This window comes from Callospermophilus lateralis, unplaced genomic scaffold (genome assembly GCF_048772815.1).
Source record: "Callospermophilus lateralis isolate mCalLat2 unplaced genomic scaffold, mCalLat2.hap1 Scaffold_193, whole genome shotgun sequence".
Lineage (NCBI taxonomy): Eukaryota > Metazoa > Chordata > Mammalia > Rodentia > Sciuridae > Callospermophilus > Callospermophilus lateralis.
The window spans coordinates 642,313-664,419 of record NW_027512944.1 but is presented as its reverse complement, the minus strand read 5'-3'; the positions used below and the strand labels follow the sequence as shown (position 1 = coordinate 664,419).

At 35.8% G+C, this 22,107-nt stretch overlaps 1 pseudogene; it reads left to right on the top strand.

Moving 5' to 3' along the window:
* Positions 1 to 17,910: 17,910 nt before the first annotated feature.
* LOC143388424 (pre-mRNA-splicing regulator WTAP-like) lies at positions 17,911 to 21,530 on the top strand (annotated as a pseudogene).
* Positions 21,531 to 22,107: the final 577 nt, after the last annotated feature.

Sequence of the window (22,107 nt, the reverse complement as noted above, 5' to 3'; positions counted from 1 at the left end):
TTCTAATGTGATGATAAAAATATTTATTGATGGGAAAGATTTTAGATACATGCTACAAAATGTAAAGCAGTTTAGAAATGATTCCTAAAAATATTTATTCTTCTTAAAGGGTAATATGTATTTTAAAATGTCTTTCTTTCCTTCATATTTATGTCCATTGACTTTCTAAAAGCTTTATACATTTATTCCATGTTATTTCTGTGTCAGAAAATAATGTACTCACTCCCTGTGAGTGATAGACATGACCCTGTCTCTTCTTGCAGAAGAGCATGAGGAAGACATTGCAGGTACCTCAGAGAGAAGTACTACGGGAGACTCAGTTAGCACACAATAACAGTAATACAGAGAAGAAATATGTGTGAGATCTCTGTTAGCAAAGACTATGGTAGTTGTGAAAATGATAATATGTGTATAGATTTCAACAATTTTATTGGATCAAAAAATGGTAGTATTTATTTTCTATCAATGGAGGATTTTAATTTATGGAACAGGAGAAATACTACTTGCTGAGACATTGCATATTAGATATCTTTTGGGGGACATGGCAATCCTATAAGCTCTATGTGGAATGCAACAAGATCGATGCCTTGAAGTTTTGGAACATCATAATGTTTTGCCAAGTATAAAACTCAGAAGTTGTATATAGAGAAATTTAAAATATAAAAAAAAATTAGTGTGAATAGAGTAAATGAAGTCAAGAGGATAGATGAAATTAACTAGAAGAGAAAAATCAAAGGGGCGGCTGGAGACAATGGCTCTTGACCATGATTGTCAAAAGAACCAGAAGGAATGTAAAAAATCCTGTTATTCAGGTCTAAACACAGAACCACTAAAGTAACCCCTCTTTGGGTTATTCTTGGGCTGCAGCATTGTATCCAAATCTTTCCATATGATGCTAACATGCAGCAGGAATTTTATCTGATCTTGAGGACATAACAAAGGGCATTGGGGAGGGGACAGCTGTGAAGTGGAAGAAACCAGAACTCTATATAGAGAATGTAAGAGATGTTAGAAGTGTGCTTCAAAAAAGAGGGAATGTTGAAGAGGGTTGAATGATGCCCAAAAATTGTTAAGAATTTAATGACAAAGAAATAAAACTGGCAATATCAGAGGAAATCTTTAACAGAATAGTGGCTTCAAAAACCAGCCTAAGTCTACATGTGGCTTGCTTGTTAGGTAGAAATAGGTCACAGTGACAATAAAGGAGAAATTTTGTTAAAAAGGGGACAATAACTAAAAGAGTGCCTGGAGTCAGTTTGGAGCAAAAGAAAAACTTTGTGAAATAATCAAATATGAACACTGTCTATTCTTGGGAATATCTCAGTTAAGAAGAATATTGATTGTGAAAACAGACTGTGTGATAAATTGTACCAGTATTTGCATATTGCTGGAGTTCAATAGTAAGAAGGGAAGATGAAGGATATCTCAATTGAAATTGGCTAAAAAGCGGGAGGGGGATGCTTACAGATGTAATAAAAGTTTATTATTGAAATTTTTACCATGATGCTAAAATTCAGTGAATATCATCTAGACAAGTATTGTCCAAAGTCAAATGTAGAATTTAAAATGAAAATGTCAGGATGCATTTAAGACTGTTGAGTCATTAGTCAGAACAAGATATTTTGTGTGTTTTTTTTTAAAAAAACACTTTTTATAGAGTATGGGGAATAATAGAAAAAGTTTATGCTGAGGTATTCTTTGAGAGAGTGATGAAGAGTTCCCATATAATCAAAGTAAGTAGTGTGGTTGCTCTTTTCCTAGCCTCAGGTATGTAGAGAAGAGTCTCCTCAGCAACCAGGGCAGATCACAATGGCTGCTGTTATTTTCCCAGACAGGGAGCAAATCCTTGGGATAGTGTTTTCCATATGTTTAAGAATGTTGAAGTACCCAAGGAAAGCTGTTTGTAAAAATAATTACATGATAACCAAAGGAAGAGTAAAGATGTAGCTGCAGAAGGGAAAAATACCCAAGAGTCATTTTAAGTCCTACAAAGGAGATTTTCCTCATATTGAGAATCTGTGTGTGGAGTGCATCACTGAGGGATCTGGAGGGTGAGGCAGTGTTCTATCAAAGTAGAGGCAATTCCTTGCTCTTGGGGGTTGCAGGATGAGATGCTTCCAAGATTCTTCACTCACTGCCACTCAGATAAATCAGACCTGGAGAAGCAAAACTATATCTTAAAACAAGGACACACCAAACCCCTAGCTTTGCTGTGTCCTACAGTTGGGGAGTAATATCTTGGAGAATTAATAGGGAACAAAAAACTGACCACTATATTGTAGTTACTGCTGCAGATGATGTTCTGGCTCAACATTGTTTTCATCCAAGGAAAGACATTCACTGAGGAAATGGAGAGGGGAAGAAGGAGAAAAATGAACATGCTGTACCTATTCCAATAACAGGAATATTAGTGAGGGATTGTTTGCAGGTTTGGGAAAGTGAAAAATCTACATAACACCATTCTAATTTTATTCTGTGAAATACAGTTCACAGTCGTTACCTGGGAAAAGAATTAGTGAAGTTAGTAAAGCTGAGTTTGTGGAGAGTGGATTGGTTTAAAATAGAAATGAAAAGAGAATGGTAGTTACTTTAGCATCTGCATACTTTGCAAGCAATGAGGAAGGTGAATTCTAGGTTAATGATCATAATTTAAACCAATATCTAGCTGTCTTTCTTGTTTTTTCTTAGTCATACATCTCTCCTCTTTAGAAGATTAATTATGACTATTAAGGGTTGTCTTTTGTCAGATATAGTAATAAAAGAATGTCAGAAACCAGACATGGTGGCTTATCCTGTAATGCCAGCAGCTTGGGAAGCTGAGGCAGGGGAATCACAAGTTCAAATCCAGCCTCAGCAATTTAGCAAGACCCTGAGCAACTCAGCAAGACCCTGTCTCTAAATGAAATATTATAAAGTGCTGGGGATGTGGCTTAATGTTTAAGCATCCCTGAATTCAATCCCTTGTACAAAAAAGGTGGGGGGCATTGGGAATATATATAGGCCACACATTAATAGTTTATTGAAATGATAAATCAAACTTTTCAAGTGGATATGGAAAGGACAGGAACAAGATGAGAATTTATACAGATTAATATACCAGTGGTCTGATATTGGAGTTGATACATCACAGTGGGAGTAGCTGAACAAAGAAAATTATAAGTCAGGAAATTCTTAGCCTATTAGCTTTTTCATGTGGTTGTTTCTGTGGATTGATTCTATGGATTGATGGTTCTGTGGATTGTTTCCTATTAGATGACCTCACAGACCCAATATCAAGTTGGCTCAGTTCACACTCTCAGTCTAAATATCATACATGGAATAGAATTATAAACATTGCTTCAGACCTTCGAAGTTGCCATGCTAGATTAATATTTGTGATTTTTCAATTAAATTCTTCAATGACATTAAATTGTTAACACTCCTAGATATGTTTAAACTCATTTGAACATTACACAATATATACATATTTTTAAAAGTAAGTTGGGGAACCTCATAAATATGTATAAATTTATGCTCTTATGTAATCATTCAAAAGAAAATTATTGAATTCTGAAATAGACAAAACTATAAAAAATCTGTTTATCCATTTTTATATTGTCTTCATCATCCTGTGGACAAAGCTACTAGAAGCTGCAGTTGGACCTAATCTTTTACCTGAATTACAGGCATGCTAAGTAATTAACTTACTATATAAATATGATTTACATCTGGCCCTATATTTTTGCATTGTTTTATTTGCATAGAATCAGAAGTTTTAGATGGATGAGTTCTTATTACTCTTAGAAAAGATTTATTAATATCATTACATAGAATTTATAAAACTTAATCCATTAATTTTAGATATATACTTAACAATTCATGTACATGCTTGTACAATTTAAAAGGGACATTTATAACCTTTGTAAACGTTCTTTTCTCTTTTAGTTGTTGAGAACTGAGATTGTATTAGATATAAACATTTCTAAATTGCACTAGATTTTACAAACATTTTGTTTTCCTTTCCTCTTCTGAGTTCTTTGAATTTCCTTTGTTTTTTTTTTTTCTACTATTGTATTTTAAAAGGGAAATAATTTAACTAAAATAGTAAAGTTGTTGGTGCCCAATCCTTGACATTTTAAAACGTGTTCAATCTGCACTTTTACTAAGTCAATCATTGCTAGAAAATGCTTCTCTTTCAATTGATACAAGTTTTTCAATGGCTTTAGGTAATGATAAATTTGTGAACAATTTAAGATGAAAAATTTCAAAACTTTTTTAGAAAACTTATATCAGTAGAGTAGAATGAACACTAGTTCTCTTCAAATTTATTGTCACTAGTCTCATAGACATTCTGAGAGTGAGTAGGGATAGATTTGTCATTCCTGAGGTTCTATTTACAGATGTTTAATGTGTTTGGTTTAAGCCCAGATTGAAGTCAACTTTGTCATCAGAAAGGTCTTTTCTTGTGGACTTTTTTTTTTTTAATTAAAAAACTGCTTTAGCATTTTGAAGACAGAGGACCTAAAATATTACTAAACTATCAAAATATTTTGTTATTCCTGAATTCTCCAATTTTCAGAACAAGAAAATAAATATTTTAGTAAAATTTAAAATAATTTTTCAGCATTCTCTTTTTTTCATTCTCACACATTTGTACGCAGCTTTCTCTTTCTTATTGTTATTCATATAGAAAAAATATTATAATGCATATTCATGGGGACATTATCAATAAAAATATTATTTAAAATTTAATTAGTAGTAATGGATAATATAAATTATGTTATTATACACACACACACACACACACACACACACACACATATATATATATATAAAACTAAATTTTATTTACTATTGTACCAGTGAATTTTTGAAAATAAATCTACAAGATGAATCAAAATTATTATTACACCAATCTTAAAAATAAAAGAATCACTAAATATTTTGCCCAAGGTCACAGAGATATAGGTAAAGTTTCTATAAAGTTATTATTATTTTTTTAATTTACAACGATGTTGGTTGCTTTCTCTTGGTATGTTCTTTACATACTACATTATTTGTCTATTATTACATTTGCTTAAGAAATCAAATCATATGCAATTAGGTGCAATTAGATGGCATTTCAAGGAAAAAGCATACAGGATCATTATTTAAACAATTCTATGTCTAAATCTAATTATGTAATCTACAGTTAGGTGATTGTGTATGTATATGCATATACACATTCTGAATATTAAATGTAAACTTTTTTAAAAAATTGTATAATTATTTAGGTGGGCTCAAGGATACAATTTTGAGTTCTTAAAATGTTTAATAATTCATATCAATTTATTCTTAAACATTTCATATTTCTAGCATTCTAGTGCCGCAGTCCGGCTGCACCAAACTAACGGGGGGGGGGGGGGTGACGAGCAACTTGTGTACATTGATACAGCAGGAGTGGGAGTCGTTTATTGTAGGACAGGAGGGGTATATATACATTCCACACAGCTTATCTTAATTAACGTAAACTAGATACAAGAGTCAACCAATAAGGAATCTCCACACTTAATGGCTCTCTGACATTACTTCACAAACCACTCCCTCTGGCAAAATGCCAGGCGCCAACTTGACTTGTTTACAAACCCTAACATTCTAGTATTTAAATTTTTTAATTTGTTCTTTCTAGGTATACATGACAGTAAAGTATATTTTGACATATTATACATACATGGAGTATAACTTCCCATTTTTTTGGTTTACAATGTGGAGTTATAGTGGTTGTATATTCATATAAAAACATAGGAAAATTATGTCCAAATTATTCTGTGGTCTTTCCTATTCCCATCTCTCCCTTCCCTTCATTCTCATTTATCTAATCCAATGAACTTCTAGTATTTTTAAGCTCCAATTATTACCTGTCATATACAAATGATCTTTATAAATAGTTGAATGTTGAGCTCTTACACAATTTTTTGTCATCTGAAGACTTATTGCTTTAAATATAAAATGTATTTCAAAAGTAAATTTGTAAAAATTTATTTCATCTTTTTAAAAAAATTTTCACATTGCTGAAAGTTTTCAAGATATTTATAATTTGTTCATTCATTTAATATATTTGGTTATATGATATTTTCTCAGTAAATTAAAACATTATTTATATTCTTTTAAGTAAATATATCTCTCTTGATAGTTTCATTAATGCTTCTGAATTTTCTAAAAGGGAAAAATTGAAGGAAACTATATAAATTTGATCACTAAAATTCCACCTTAGATAATTACATGTAATATTTCTTCTTTCCCAAGGGATTTTGGGAAAGCATCATTTGTGCATTCTATGAATATGTAAATATATTTTTTACTGTGGGTACCATCTCTTGTCATCTGTTTTATTTCTTAATCTGTGTTGTATAGGTAGTGCCATTAAGATGTTTCATATGCATCAAAAGTAGGACACCCAGAAAATGATGGCAGTGTAATTTCATAGTACATCATAAACGATTCAACTTTTGCACAGCTGAAGATTACTTCAGAGTTCTGAATTAATCTGAATGACCCCAGCTTTAATGCTGTTGAGATTCTAGAAATGATAAAATGTCAAGTCATTGAAAATAAACCGACAGAACCTAAACAATCTGACGTGACTAATGCACAGTTTCTCTGGCTTTTTCCATACTCTGTAGCTTCTATTACCAGCTGCAGTATTTTACAGAGCAATGCTTGTCTTAATGAACATGCACATCTTTCACCTTATTGAAATATATGTCTGTTATGTAAAGAACAGAAAATCTACTGTTCTGTGTATTTGAGTTTTACATGCACTAAAACCTCGATGCACAGAAGAAATGTAAGTGATAAATAATTTCTTTATTACATCTTAATTTTAAGGGATACAGATTAGTCAAATGCTGTTACATCAACCATATATGGACAATGCCACTCTGAATTTACCACAAGTTTTCCAAAGCCATTAAATATTAATGAAATTTGTGAGAATGCTCTGAGATGACAACTCTCAAAAAGAACTGCTTAGATAACTTATAACTTATATTGACAGAGTACTACAAAGTATAGCTATCTTCACATTTATTGTTAATGGACTCATAAAGTGTTCTTTTTTAAAGCATAAAATTCACATCTCAGCATAGTGTCTTCAAGGGGGGTTATTTCATCTCTAGTCTGCATTATTTGGTAGCCTTCAAAGTTTAAAGTGCTTTTTCTCACAATAGAGGGTCTCAGTTCTGGCTAGACTTTCCATACTCACTAACCATTATCCAGTAGACATGACTCTAGTCTTTATTATTTTTCTCAATATACAATTTATTTATTTTTGCTTCTATACTTTTCAAATAAAAAGCTACCTTATGAAATCTAATACGCAACTTGAAGCTGCTCTAACTGAATATATTGGAAAGTGTCTGCAGAAATACCCTATGCTCTTTATATCCTCCTATTTCCCTAAAGATATCATCCAACACCTGCCCTGCACTCCTCAGGGAGGTATCCTCACCAACCCAACAGAAATCCCCTGTATAGAGCATCATGCTATTGCTCTCAAATCAATTTTTATCCTTTTACTTTGTAATGTTTAACAATAAATTTCCTAACTAAATATCCTATTAGAGGGAGATTTATAGTACTCATTCAACTTAAACCTCCATTTCTCTATTTTTTCAGCAAAAAATTTAAGACTCTAACACTGATGGACCATGAGATTGGACTGTGACTAATCATACTATCAATTTAAAGCTTTTATTGTTTCTACTGATTTTTATCCCAATCACACAGTGAGAATCAAATGTTGTAGACTCATTTCCTAATAAATCATATTTACATTTAATTGACATTAAAAATTTTAAAAGGGGGATTCCACTTCTTGGGTCCCTTTCTTCCTCCGGGAGAAGTCTTTTGTGCTGTTCTTTAATAAACTTCTAATTTCTACTCTGAAAAAAAAATTCAAAAGGAAGTGAAAAATATCTCATATATTCTGTGCTCTGTTACTTTTCTCTGAAATTTCTCTTTGAGAAGTTGAGTAAAACTTGAGTGACTATGCCCCATGCCTTACTGCCACACTAAAAATAAATTCAAGCATCTTCATGCTTGCTCAAAACTCAGGAGTCCCTCAAATCTGTACTTATTGAGAAATATTTGTGATCTGAAGAATGTAGGTGACAATGGTCACATTAATTTCTACTAGGTACTTGTCACTTTTTGATAAAAGACAGATTGCCCTTGAATGTCCCACTTCCCACTTTATCCTTCTTGGAGACAATTGGGCAACATTTAATCCTTTCATTTTTTATTTTTCTAGTTGATCTGGTGGCCTAGGTTTCAAACCCTGCTTAGAATTTTGTGAACATTGAACATCTGGCAGCAACTGTGTTGTTTGGCAAATAAAACCTAATGAAAACAATACTAGTTTATGAGAAATGGCTACTTTGATCAATTACTATGACTTTCATTAAATATGATTCCTTAATAAAGTCTATATCAATGCTCCAACATTGTCATTAGAAAGTTTTATTATCATTTGTTTGTATTGTATATTTACTTATTTAAACTGTATATGGTGTATTCTTTTAGAAAGTCATCTTACATGTATAATACTAAACAATTAATTACTTACTCAAAATTATTTTAGGTCAGTATAAACTATACCTTCTAGTGGGACACAGTGGCTCATGCCTGTAATCCCAGCAGCTCAGGTGACTGAGACAGGATCATTGCAAATTCAAAGTCAGCCTCAGCAAAAGCAAGGCGCTGATCAACTTGGTGAGACCTTGTTTCTAAATAAAATACAAAATAGGGCTGAGGATGTGGCTAAGTGGTTGAGTGCCCCTGAATTCAATATCTGGTACCAACCCCAAATATATATATATACCTTCTTTCTTGTGCATCAAATAAACAAGATATAGGTGGATATTTAGCCCTCTTAAGACAGAATGTGTGTTCTATTGAGGTGATGTTCTTTCGATGTCAGTTAAAATAAGGCAGATTTCAAAATAATTTACAAGAAAAAATGGGAAATATTTGGGAGGTAGAGGGTAGCTGGCAAAATTTTACTGTTACCAGGGCTGATGAGATTACCAAGTTTTGCCAACTGATTGTGAAATAACTATATATTCTATAAAAATAATTGGTAATGAAAAATGAAATGACTTAATTTAACAATTTTTCATGCCATCTTGAAGCAAATAATTATAATTTTAAAAAGTAATTTGTTAAGTGAACTTCACCATGCAAGAAAAGTCTTGAGTGCCGTCATTACTCAATATTCACATATGTACTAGAATTCTAAAAGAACTTAATCACTGCACTTTGTTTGTCCATGGGAAAGTGACATTCAAAATTTATTTATAGAATTTGAAACTGGAATTCCAGTATCAAAATTAAACATTGAACTTCTTCATTCATTTTAGCATCTGCACTTTTAATTTCCTCCTTTTCTTTTCCTTTTTTTAACTTTGATTTGAATATTATTGTTTACCCCATTAATATTCACTTTGATGAGATGTTCAAAAAATAGTATGTCCTATTTATTTTCTTTATCTTAAACTTTAAATTTTTGACAAAGGTTTTAAATTATGTCTACTATTTTCATAGTTCTGGAATATTTTCCACAGATAAGTATTCTTTTTTTAACATTTTTTTTCTGATCCAGTACATATTTCATGTAATGTAAGTATTCTATTTGGTGGTAAAAATGATCATTTTAATTTTTTCTCCTTTAATGAGAAAAAGAAAAAAATTGGGGAGTTCAAACTTTATGTACTCAGTTTAAATATTAGAAAGTGTGCCAAGTTAATATGTATTAAAAATGAGCTGACGCCTGGCATGCGCGCGGCTCTGGGTTTGATGCACCTCATACAAATAAAGATGTTGTGTCTGCCAAAAGCTAAAAAATAAATATTAAAAAAAATCTCTCTCTCTCTCTCTCGCTCTTTCTCTCTCTCCCTCCCTATTAAAAAAATGAGCTGAATCTTTGTCTCCAATATGCCTTATTTAAATTCATCGAGGTAGAATTTTGTATTAGTGTACAGCTTATCATTTCAGTTCATTGTAAGATAAATTCATAGTCATTGTAATGGTTACTTTCTGGATACATAACCTTCAAATTCATAAATAACTATCCATCTATCTATTATCTATTTATTATCAATTTATTAATTATATATATATATATATATATATATATATATATATATATATATCTTCTTATTGTGTTTTAGATTCTATTTTATTGGTATTGATTACTTTGGTGACAATTATGAAGACTTTTACCCTCACATAGAAGGTATACTTTGATATCCATCATATTAAAATATTTCCACACAGTAATTTTAATATAGCACACTCTATTATTTATAATACCCATTTAAAAATCAAAAGCAGGTCTACTGAAGTGAAAATGAAGTTATTACATATAATCATAATCCTTGACAGCAAATTGCCTTTGCATTTTGCTCTATAATGTTCCAAATTTGATTTACTTTTTGCAGTCTACATTTTTCAAACCTGATAATCTTCCTTTACTAGTTCACTGTCAATGCAAATTACATATATTTTATCAGGCATCTTCCATCTGAAAGTTCCTGAATCTTCTCCTGTTGGCTCAGCTATTGGAAAAATAAGAGCTCTGGATCCTGATTTTGGACAAAATGCGGAAATTGAGTACACTATTGTTCCCGGAGATGGAGGGAATTTGTTTGACATCGTCACAGATGAGGATACACAAGAAGGAGTTATCAAACTGAAAAAGGTACATAAACAAAGGTTTTGACAGTTTACTATCTAAAAATAATTAAAGAAAATGAAAGAGTATAAGCAATTTTAATTTTCCTTTAATTAGTAATATTTTAAATAAAAAAGTTATAATTATGAAATATTCACTCCCACAGATAGTGTTATTCTATGATTTAACAAATATGGATTTATATTGAAAATTGAAGCCTAATAATTTGATTATGTACTTTTTTAACACTCTTATCAGAGTTTAATTTCTAATTAATTTTATAGCAATGTATGTACAAAAATGATCAATTTAAAAATGAAAAAACAATCAATAACTTTTATCTTACCAAAGTTGATCTTGACATTTCATGACTTTTTGGAGAACACAGAGTATAAATATCTAAGTTAGCACATTATTGGTGAGAGTTGATATCACAGTGGAGAAACACTATTGTTGGTAAGTTTTATTCAGTGCAGAAGTGGAAGAAATAAGAAAGGATAATAATGGACTTGAGAATTCTGTAAGAAAAAAGCCTACAGAGACTTTTACTTTTATCAGTTAGGAAGTAAGACTAGAAATATCCCCAGTGAAGAGATCATTGAAATAATACAAGAAAGAGATTTAGATGCTAATAGTAGTGAAGATTGAGAGAATTGTGATTCTGGCCAAACTTTAGAGCAAGAGAAAGAAAGGGAGAGTGGAAAGAGCAGCGGAGGAGGACAGCAAAGTTGTTCAGACCCTTGAAAGAAATCGTTACTTGCCCAATATGTAGTTTTGTCTTTTATTGGGTAGTGGCACATGAAGGAGTGTGTAAATGTGAGAAAGAAACCTGATTCCATTGGAGGCATGTAGATTGCTTCCATTATAATGAAGAAAACAATGAATTTTGAGTAGTGAAGTATAGCAAAAAAGTGAATCTTATTAAATTTAGGTCTTCTTTCCCCCTCTCCTTGTACAATGTATACTCTCTTAACCCCAAACTGCAGTACATGTCATTTCTGTTACTATTTATGATTATTTCAACCAAGAAGAAATATTTTTGAAATAAGTGCTATTAATCAGTCTTTTCTTCTCATATTTGTTAGGAGCTCTGAATTTTAATAAGAAACACTATGAATTATAATGAAAATCATCATAAAAGTAAATGTAAGCTTCATATAGATAGTCATTTTGTTTTTATTCCCACAAATGTACATAAATTGTACTTAGTCCAGAAGTTAGTTAACACACATGATACCATCTAAAATTATGCATTAATGCTGAATTTGAGAAATACACAAAGAAAAAAGGCGTATGATTCTTGTGTATTTCTCTTTTGTTATTTAGTATTTCTCTTTTCTACTCAGTAACATATCAGTGAATATTCTTATTAATTTTATGTAAAAGTATAATATTTAAATATTTTTCAAAATCAATCCAAATGAAACAACTGTAACAAATATTAATAAGCTAATAATACTAAAAATGGTAGAAAATATTTTACTATTTATGATCATAAATAGTATCTTAAAATTTAAAATTTAACCATTAAATTAATTAGATTTACAAAGTTTATCTGAGTGACAGAATTAATACTAAATTATGCATATATACATTTAAATATTCTTTCATCTTGCTATTATAAAAGTATTTTATATTCATCAATGTAGTTTTATATATTTTATATTTACTTTTATAGACACCTATTTTTCATCCATGCCTGTAAGTAACTGATGATTAGATGTCAATCAGAAAAATCTTTATTTTTAAATATATTTGGAAAGAAATAGTGTTATATTTCTTTATTATTTTATGAAGTCAAAAATATAATGTTTTAAGGAAGTGTTGCAGTTATAAATTATAAAAAACTTAACTATTATTAATCAGTAAAAATGCATTTTCAGTCCAAGGAAAGATTCATAGTGAGTAGGTGCTACATCATTTTTTGTTTGAATTTTTGAGAATTTTTTTAAAAAATTTTATTGGATTGACTTTGAGATTTATAAAACTATGGAAATGCCTTATTAAAATTGAATTACATAATGCAGATAATCAATCTGAAAAATGTATCTCTAAAAAAGAGAAAACAGTGTATCCTCCTGAGGTAAATTAATCATTCATCTTACTGGCATAAAACTCCCTGTCCAAATAAATCTGTGATTATACCTTTCCCTTCATCATTCAAGGGATATTTATGGTGTAGCCACCATGTCCCAGATCCATTTTGGACTCAAAGATAGACATTCCCTGTTCTCCAGCTCCATCCATTCAATTGGGAAAATCGGAAAATTAACACATGAAATATCTCTATCAGCAATGATAGATTCAAGCTGATAGACATAAATCAAGGTAAAGAGATTACAGGAATGTGAAAGGCAGTCTTATAGTAAAGGTCAAGAAGACTTTGGGGCTATGGTGAAATGTAAGCATATTTCTGAAGAAAGACAGATGAACAACAACTGTGTACATTACATGTGTTCAGAAAAACTAAGCAACAATTGCAAAATCTATCTCTGAGGAGGGACTGATGGACAAAGAGACTGGAAAGGTCAGTGAATAAAAGGAATGTTGATTGAAGACAAGGTATTCAATGTCCCATGATGGAGGTCTTGTAGGTCAGGTCAAGGACTCTGAGCTTGGTAATAATGAGGGGAGTTATACGTAAATCACCTCTGTTCTAATAGAGTCAGTTTACTCTGTATGCTTTGAGGAAAATCAGACTTAAGCAAGTAAGAAGCAATTAATTTACCTGCTCAGTGCCCTGATTTTCTCATCTTTAAAACAGAATTATAGTACCTATAGCTTAGGATCGTATTAGGACTGATGTGAGGGGGTCCATGAAGCCCTTGATAGAATTTCTGGCATGGAGTAAGCACTCAACAGTAATAATTATGATGGTTGTTATGATCATAACAATCATAGGCCTCTCCCTTCACCATTCACCCCTGACTGTGCTCCCGCCACACTCGAGAAGGCTTCCAGCTGCCTTTGACAGATTTCCGTTCCATTTCTGGGCATAACGTTTGCTAATAAAATCTCCTTTAATTTGGTGGGGCAGGCACACCAGCGTGATGACACACACATGTGCTTACTGGAACCGCTGCAGCAGAACAGATAAGGTAGGCCGGGATGTTCCAGGAAGCTTTGCTGGAGCTGGTGAAGGCAGATGAAGGCGCACACTCCAGGTCCTGTCTTTACTTGCACAATTACAGTCAACCTCCCAGGCTGCTTGTCTCAGCAGGATCAAGCCTTTCCTGCCTTCTGTCTTGGCAGGTGGTGGTGGGGCTGAAGGAGGAGATAGCAGTTTCCTCCCTCTGGGGAGGAGGTGTTTCTTGACAGTGCTCTCCCTGGTCTCAGACGACAGAAGAGCCCTCAGAGGTGCTTTAACTTGGTAGCTTCCTTCTCATACGGGGAATTCTGGACTTTTCCAGAACCTACTTCCTCCCCTAGAGCCCCAGCTTGGAATCTGTGGGTTGCCCACGGGGAGGGGGCAACTTCTGAGTACCTAAAAGTCCTGTCAATTATTAGGTTGTTCGGTTCTCTTATCTCCAAAAACACTTCATTTTTCTTTAACTGCTTAGTTCTGCTCCCCTCCAGAGGAAGGAGGGTCCGACCACTCTAGGCCACACCTCAGAAGTGAGTAAGACTTTTGCACTTTTTCATGGGAGTGTTTGCATCTAAGGCAGGTTCTCATCTTGCTTTTAATTTCATGAGTGTGGCTTTAGGCTGTTGCTTGGCACGAAACAGCAGATAATCAAAGTGTAAGTGATTTTTTGATGGCATAAATATATTATAAATTTAGAACCCATGGGTCCTCTCAGTATTTGGGAGAGCTAAGGCTGGTTGCTCAAAGTTTTATCTTCTGGGGGAAGAAGGAAAAGATTGATATCTATGGAGTACCTGTTAGGATACCTACTGCATACTAATTCTTAACATATATTATCTAACTCCCTTTCACTTGTTTTTTGAGCAAATATATCTGGAATGAATGAGTGACTGAATTTCATACAAACCACGTTTACAGGCTGAGCAACTTAGGCTCATAGAGGGGAAGTGCTTGCCTCAGATGGCTCAGCTCTTGTGTACAGGCCTGGAATTGAATTCAGAGTGACCTTCTCCTTGTTAACATTACACTACAAGTTCCTATTCAGCTTTATGGGGTTAAAACTCATTTTTCAATCCCAGAACTTGGAGGCCTTGAAAATTCAAGGATCTCTTTTTCTAAGAATTTTGATTTCTTTTTTTTTCTTGGCTCCTAGAGTATTAAGAGACTTGACTTAATGTAAACTGGCCAGCATCTTTGGGATAGGAGGTGATGGGAACTTCCCTCTCCAGACTCTTCCCAGGGCTGTGGGGCCTCCAAGACCACCAAAGATCAGGGAGTCATTGGAGGGGCTCTCTGCTCAGCAGCGCCAGAGGACTGTCTCAGGAAGGAAGAATGCTTTGAATTGGCCCAAAATGCTGAAATCCACCACAAGGAGCACTGGTGATGTTTGCAGTAATTGAGAAAGAGCCTCTCTAAGGAGATCAGTCACTGTGTGCCCGCCTCTTAATAGAAACCACTCATTCCCTCCAGCATCCAGGAGGCCAGCAGTAGGCCTCTGTGCTCAGAGGCTTTGTTTGGTGTCATCTGAGAGCAGGGTGCTGACTCTCTCTCTCTCTCTCTCTCTCTCTCTAGTTTTGTCTATTCTTTCTTTTTACTGGCCAGAATACCCAGCCTGGCTATCCTCTGCACCATAGCCACCTTGATACAGTGAAATGCCTTTGTCCCATGGGTAAGAGGGAGCCATTTGGGTTGCTGTAGTATTTGGAGGGTAAGTTAGGAGGAAACACAGGCTTCTCTCAGATGCAGGGAGGTAGGTTGAGACCTAGAGGCCATCAAATCCAACCGCTTGCTTGTCTGATGAAGAAACTGATTCCCAGGGAGGCGAAGTGACTTCTCCAAGTGCTTGAAGCTTCTCAGTAAGCGGCTTGACACCAAACCCCGTGTCACTGGAATTTCAAATTAATATTTTTCCCACTTAAAAAAAAAAAGACATTTATTGGGTATCATACTGTGTGTGGGACTCTGGGATGTGAAGGTGAATAAGCCTTTGTCTCAAGGGGACCTGCTTTAGTTCCATGGGTTAATACCACTTGTGGTCTTTCCTTGAGTTTTATAGGTAGACTATTTATGCATCTCCCTCTAAATTGTCGTATTGTCTCTATCAATCTGTCTCTTTCACAAACTATATAGACTGCATCTGGAAAATTAGGCTCCTGAATCCTAATTAGCTGGAGTGCTGGAGGTCTCCAAGGGCTGTGACCAAGGATATAGTAAGCAACCGACCAGTTAATCAAGAATTAAGTTAGCCTGAGAGGCACTCCCCATCCAGGCTGCCTTGAGTACCCTTTAATCTTTGAGATGGTTGGCTAATAGCTATCAAGTACCAAGTGCTTTTCCAAGATTCAGATACTTTGCCAAGGGCTTTAGATGCATTTCTTCATGTAATCCTTAAAAGCAACCCACGAGAAAAGCATTACTTTCCCTTTCCTGATGAAGAAACTTAAAGACTAAGAAATCACGGCATGCTTAACATCCCAGAGCTGAGTCTAGGACCCATCTTTCCAAAGACGACCTCAGCTGTTATGATCTTACAATAGATACCATGCGGATAACACTGCAGTTGCCAGTTACTGTGAAATAATGAATGGCACAGATGCCTAGGGCCCAGGAGGTCCTTGGAAGGCATTAGAGGGCTTGGGAGTGACACATCACAGGTTCACCCTGTTGGGCTCTTTGGGAACTCTGTGCCTGAATGGAACAGCCTTGACTTTCAGGCTAAGACCAGAAGGGGCAGACACAGCCCTCCTTTCACTCACTGTACTCAGCATGTGATTCAAATGAAACTCTTGTCCCCAAGGTCAGTCCATTTAGTTGTCATAGCCTTTTCCTTCCAATTCTTGCTTGTGTATCCTGCCGAGTTCAAACTCCAAGGACATCTTTTTATGTGCAAGGTAAAGATGACTTCCAAATCACATTTAATCTGTGTATGGGGCGGGGCTCCTTTTACCAGATATCTGATCCACCCCCAAACCCCATAATAAATAAATTAAAATATGCCCACAATTTCCCAGAAGAGTGAGCATCAGACCACACTGACCACCTGTCCATGCAGTCCCTGTCATTCTCTGTCACATCAGTACCAGAAATGACCTCATTCACAGATTGGCCACTTGTCTGTTTACCGTCTATGTCGTCACTCTTTGAGGGCAGGGACCGTATCTGTGTCCCCAGCATCTAGGGTCATAGCTGGCTCATAGCACACATATGGAAGATGGTGTGACTTGACACCTTATGTCACACCTAGTGGGCTCCTGATGCTTCTGGAGGCACAGATTTCAGAGGAAGAAGCCCATTTGTTCTCACCCAGAGATTTCTAGAACTCAGTACCAGTGTGGTGAAAGAATGAGCCATTACTGGGTGTGGTCCCTTGTCATGTTCACGGCCATTTATTTAAAGGCAAATCAACACCTTATTTTCTTCAACAGCTTCACAGAAGTATAATTTGAAGTCATATTCCTTAAAATCAGGAAGTTATGTTTGGCCTACTCCAGCTGAGCATGCAATAAATGGTAAAGACTATGGTCCAAACCCCACAGCTAGAGCTGTATTTAAAAGCTTGTCAACAACAAGTTCTCTGAAGCTTGGCATTTGAGACTGGCATCTGCTGTTACAGATAGGATGTCCCAGATTGAAAGCTCAGGAAGAGGTATGAATTACATGCTCTTCGTGCACAGGGCAATTGGACCTGTACTAATCCTGGAAATCTTTTGGCCCAGATTTTTGAACTATTTCCACAATACAGGCTCTCCTGCTTTGAAATGTTTGTGTATCTCTCAAAAGCATCTGAGCAACGAGCAACAGCAGAGTCATTGCACTGGGAATAGAGCTCTTGCTTCTCATGTGTGTGCACACATGTACACACATGCTGCACACACACACACACACACACACACAACACACACACACATCCCTGTTCACTGAAGCACTTGACAGAAAATGAGAAGAGAGAGATTGGGTTATTAAAATATCACCTGGCGGGGAGCTAGCTGAGCCCCGGCGACCGCCGGGCGCGCGCCGTACTCCGGGAAGGGCCGGGGCGTGGCGCGGCGCAGCGCGGGGGTGGGGTGCAGCTGGTCTATTAGGGCTCGAGGCCCAGCTCGGGCCAGGCGGACGGCCGGCCTCTCTCGTCTTTTCCGTCCCGGCGGGGCCGGCCGCTGGCGGGCGGGCGGGCGGGCGGGCGGCTGCGGCCAGGAGGCGACTCCTCGGATTCAAGATGACCAACGAAGAACCTCTTCCAAAAAAGGTTCGACTGAGTGAAACAGACTTCAAAGTTATGGCAAGAGACAAGTTAATTCTAAGATGGAAACAATATGAAGCTTACGTTCAAGCTTTGGAGGGCAAGTACACAGATCTTAACTCAAATGATGTAACTGGTTTAAGGGAGTCTGAAGAAAAACTAAAGCAACAGCAGCAGGAGTCTGCACGCAGGGAAAACATCCTTGTAATGCGACTAGCAACGAAGGAACAAGAGATGCAAGAGTGTACTACTCAAATTCAGTACCTCAAGCAAGTCCAGCAGCCGAGTGTTGCCCAACTGAGATCAACAATGGTAGACCCAGCAATCAACTTGTTTTTCCTAAAAATGAAAGGCGAACTGGAACAGACTTAAGACAAACTGGAACAAGCCCAAAATGAACTGAGTGCCTGGAAGTTTACGCCTGATAGGTAAACAAATCATACTCCCCAGTCAAGACTTCCCTGACAGTCCCACTGCGAGAAAGCTGTGGTGGGACAGCCAAGTACTCGTTTCCACACCAAGACTCAGACTTTTTGAGCCAAAAAAAAAAAAAAAAAACCACATTCTTATACCGTGCAGCTTGTAATGATTAATGTAAAACTTACCAGATGAACCTTGTGTTTCAGCTTTTTTTTTCTTCCCCTTCCCTTTGCTTCTGAGGCCTGATGTCGTCGGACTATTCCGAAGAGGCCACCTCTGAAAAATTCCCCTTCTAGAACATGTAGACACTTGAGAAATGTTTCTGTTTGAAGAAAATAGAGGGAGAAACAGAAGTCTTAAGTCTGTGGCACACTGTGTCTTCAGACAGTTTGGAGGATTGAAAACCTAGAGATTTAAAAATCATGAATTGAACATGTAAAATTCCAGTAAAATGTAAAAACGGAATATGCATCGCTCTTAGCCTTGAGCATAATGACTTAGAGACACTGTGTATCAGTTTTGCCAATAAGACTGTGGACTTCATGATTGTTGTTGAACTTCTGGGTCAAAACTCACATGAGGTGATATTGCCGTTAAAGGTTTTTCTTCTGAGAACCAACTTTTAATAGTCATGAGAAAATCAAATAATAGCTGTCAGTACAAGTAGAGCATATATTTAACCTTCTAGCTTAGGGCTCTCTCTTACATAATGGAGCCTTAAATCAATGGGGTTTTCATCAATGGTTTGTTCTTTGAATGGTTTTAAAAACTGCAGACAACTGAGGACTGTGCAGACATGAAGGTGTGGTATTGAACTTCAGGTTTAAACTGTGTGAAGCGTTATGAACATTCATTTCACAACTAGATTGTATAAGGACATTGGCTGTGATGATGAGACTCACTGCATTATTTTTTCTCAGTAGTGAACTTTATGAATCCCCATCCCATTCAACAGGCACATGTTAAAAGAGCATTGTCACTGGTGTTAATGGGGGAATGTGTTCCTTCGTTGTATTGGGGCCTTTTGTATTACACTCTTGATATTAAATTAAATGTGCCTTGGAATAGTCGCTTTTTTTTCCCCCAAAGTTCAAGGAATACTATGATTTTGTTGTACTCTTAACATTTTAATTTTGGGGGGCTGTGGAGAGCAGATTCATTTTGGAAAAATGGTTGCTGTGCTCTCAAAGTGAAGGAAAAAGCTATCTCATTTTTAAAAGACCTACTTTGTTCCAGCTGGTATCATAAAAGACAAGGAGACTTGATACTTATTACTTTTTGACACTTTGTCCTAGAGTATTGTAGTAGAAATTAATGTGGGACAATCTCACAGGGTGCCTGCCAGAAGATTGGGGACATAATATATTGGAACTATGGGCTGGCCTAAGTGAGACATTTTGTGAAACAAAAAAAATGTATAGTGACCATTTCTAGAAAATTCATATGATCATTTAGATAAATGAGGCATTATTTTCTTCATGCTTCCATCCAATCCTGGAGATGAATTTTTTTTCATCAGAACATTTTATAAGTCACCAATTTGAATTTTCGCTTGGTGATAATGGAGTCTGAGATGAGTAGAAGATAAATGTTCCAGCTTGTCCCATCGTTTAAGTGCAGTTTTAACAAGGGTGACTTAAGTTCTTTCTTAATCATTCAAATCAATTCCAAACAGGCAAAAAGTTAATGGCGAAGTGTCGAATGCTTATCCAGGAGAACCAGGAGCTTGGAAGGCAACTGTCCCAGGGTCGTATTGCACAGCTTGAAGCAGAGTTGGCTTTACAGAAGAAATATAGTGAGGAACTTAAAAGCAGTCAGGATGAACTAAATGACTTCATCATACAACTTGACGAAGAAGTAGAAGGTATGCAGAGTACCATTCTAGTTCTTCAGCAACAACTGAAGGAGACGCGCCAGCAGTTGGCTCAGTACCAACAGCAGCAGTCTCAAGCCTCAGCCCCAAGTACCAGCAGGACTACATCTTCTGAACCTGTAGAACAGGCAGAGGCCACAAGTAAAGTCTGCAGTCGTCTGGCAAATGGACCAAGCAATGGCAGCTCCTCCCGTCAGAGGATGTCTGGGTCTGGATTTCACAGGGAGGGGAACACAACAGAGGATGACTTTCCTTCTTCTCCAGGGAATGGTAATAAGGCCTCCAACAGCTCAGAGGAGAGAACTGGCAGAGGAGGTAGTAGTTACGTAAACCAACTCAGTGCGGGGTATGAAAGTGTAGACTCTCCCACGGGCAGTGAAAATTCTCTTACACATCATTCAAATGACACAGACTCCAATCATGACCCTCAAGAGGAGAAAGCAGTGAGTGGGAAAGGTAACCGAACTGTGGGTTCCCGCCACGTTCAGAATGGCTTGGACTCAAGTGTAAATGTACAGGGTTCAGTTTTGTAATATTTTTCCAGCAAATTTTTATACAGTGTCATTTAATTTGGGAGAGGATACTGTCCAGAAAATTGATGCATACTTTTTGTCACAACTTGCCTTTTTATGGGTGTGTTTTTGTTTTGATTCTTTTCTTTTTCCCCTTTCTCTTTTCTTTTTTTCCCTGGCTTCAATACCTCTGCCACTTTGGAAATTGTAACAGTTAATTACTTTGAATGTTGCTAAAAAGACATTTTGTGTAGGGTCAAGTTATTTTTATATGAGTTAATGTGAAGTTGTAAATGGAAATCTTTCCTTAAAAGTATAACACAATGATGTCTGTATAAATCTGTGTCTCTAGAACCCGTGCTGTGTAAGGGCATTCTTCCTCATGCTGTTATATACTTCCGCACCATTCAGACTTGTTAGAGTAGATGTGGGTTTATGACTGCCAAGTTTGCCCAGTACCGTAGATTTTTATCACTAAAAGTTGGACTTGTTGATGGAATCCTATAGTAGTTTCAGCGTTAGATACAATTTTTTCCACCATACATCTGTGCATTTTCTCTTTAGGTGACTGAATGTTTAAGATATTTGTGTGCATAGTTAACTCAATTTTTATGAACTGTTGTATCCTGTTAATGCATATTGCTCTGTGACTCCAGTATATCTTACCTGTACTGACCAAACCTAAATAAAGATTTTTATTGTAACTCTTTAAAAAAAAATAAAAAAAAAATAAAATATCACCTGGCACTTTCTGAGCTTCCAAGTTCAGAATCAATGAAAATCTAGAACTCTACTTGAAATGCTCCATTGTTGCAAGTCAAGAAAATATTTTTGTAGACACATCACTTCCCCATTGACATAATTGAAGAGGAAAAGGGAAAACCCAAAAACATGAATTTTGTTCTTTTTTAACCCATCTGTAGCTCAGAATTGGTTATCAGTAAACTATAGATAAAGTGCTATCGGCAACCCAGTGTTAAGGTTTATGAATGACTTAGTTTTCTTATAACCTGAAATGAAATCATGGTTATTTCTATAAAAGTGTATCAACTCACTTGTGTTAGGACGAGCCTTTTTGAGTGACAGGCAAAGAGGCCACTTGGATGATAGGCGTCTAGTACCCAATGAAGAATGACTGACATTGTCCTACCTATGAGTTGAAGTGATGGAAGTGGGGGGTAGAGGCTTAAAAAGCATCAGTCTGAGGAATATCTGAACTAGATCCCATCTATCATGAGAAGAGCAGAGCCATTGACTGGTCCACTACCCCAGCCAGACAGAAATCCAATC